The following is a 1,863-nucleotide window of genomic DNA, read 5'->3' on the forward strand; positions in this document are numbered from 1 at the left end:
TCCAAATTAAAATGTATGTTCAGCTTATTGGGGCGATTCAACTGACAATAAAAAGATAACGGTACTCTTGTCCCAGGAAGTAAGTCTAGAGTAGTTCATATTCAATGCATTCATCACAGAAGAGGACCTCATGATAATTAGGGGATCTGGCAGACCCCTCGTTAACTTAATGAGCTACACCTGTGGCCCCCCCTACTATTACACCTCTGAAATGTGTTCAGATACATATAAATACATTCTGTTCAATGAAATATAACGTCCTGGTGGTTGGTCCTCTGAAACCAAACAAAATCACAAGAGCAACTGTGTTGAATCGACATGTTGGACAATTTATTAAATATACAAAAAAGGTATTTAATTACAATATATCTTTTTTTTTGTAAATATACATAATGGAGTGCTACAAAAAATGCAGATTAAAAAACCTAATCTTGACACAAGGCTGGAAAAACCGTCTCGGAAAGAAAACAACAATAAAATAGGCAGATATATGTCAAACAAGACTGGTTGGCATTGGCAAGGTCCACACACAGAGACAAGTGGTTTTAGTGCATAGTAGTATTCAGTGAGTTAGGACTGGACCACCCTGAGATTAGACCCACACAGCCCGATGAACTCGTCCTAATCGAGAACGAGGAACCAATTAAATGAATCAACAGACACAGGCTCATGACTCATCACATCCTGTTTGCAGACGGACAGAAGCGCCGACCAAGCAAGCGTTCCTTGGCTGCTCGGCAGGTGGTCTTCGGGGGCATCGACTCAGTACACCAAAGTCTCCTCTTTTAGTTTTCAGGCTGTTTAGAATCACCTGGACTCCCTGCTCCATTTGGGTATAAAAATAAAACAAGATCACTCAATCCTTTTTTTACATGTCAAGATCTTGCCGTTTTCTTCTTTGTACCTTTTTTTATACATATAAAGCTCTTGCTATTTTCTTTTTCTGACATTTTGCAACGAGTCGTCGGCTGAGAGAAACGGGGTCACTGAATCCTTTCATTCAAAACGATGAACCCGTCAGAGGGTTGATCTAATAGAGCAGAGCCTGTCTGAGCTAAAAGGTTCCTCCCCTCCTCTCCTAGTGTCCCCGTAGAGCCAAGAGCGAACTGGGATCATGCCAAAACCTGCCAATGCGACGCCATATATCCCCATCAGAGGGGCAATAAACCAAGTTATCTCTGTGGGTTTTCTTGTAAAAGAAAACGAGGTTAAAAGACAACATGTCCCATATCGGGTGACTTAGTGCAGTTGGGCAAGGCAGCGGTGCCTCAGGTTGCAAGCGTGAAGATGAGCTCTGGGCCAGACATGCTCTGTTAATGCTAGCTCTTAGAGCTTTTAGAACGGTTTGGCCTCTGAGCTCGCTTCGGTGGTCTTCACGCATGGCGAGCATGGCTTCAGCGGTTTCAGTGGTTTCAGTGGTTTCTATACACATTAAGCAAAGTGTCTGATGAAAGGGGCTTTCGACGTCAGAGGGAAGGCGAGACGGTTCGGCCTCGACCTCTCGTCGGTGGTTAAAGATGTGGACGGTTGCCGTGGTAATCCATCGTCCTCGCGATCCTTTTTTTTGGCACGGCGGAACATTCCCTCCTCCGACGGGACGGATGTCTCGGACGTCGTCTTCCTCGCCCTTCCGTCTCCGATGGTTACCTGACGATGTCGCCGGGGGCCGGTGTACTGCGCTCAGTGTAGCGTGCTGCGTTCAATACCGTCGCTGCTCTGTAACAGCACACTGGGAGGGGGGGGGGGGGGGGAGGGGGGGGGGGGGAGGGGGGGGGGGTACTAATGTGTGATGTGGTCAAGGGTTTTGGTTTAAAAAGACAGCAGAGGGCCGAGAGAGAGAGAGAGAGAGAGAGACAGCGAGAC

Source organism: Gadus chalcogrammus, chromosome 4 (assembly GCF_026213295.1).
Source record: "Gadus chalcogrammus isolate NIFS_2021 chromosome 4, NIFS_Gcha_1.0, whole genome shotgun sequence".
NCBI classification, from domain to species: domain Eukaryota; kingdom Metazoa; phylum Chordata; class Actinopteri; order Gadiformes; family Gadidae; genus Gadus; species Gadus chalcogrammus.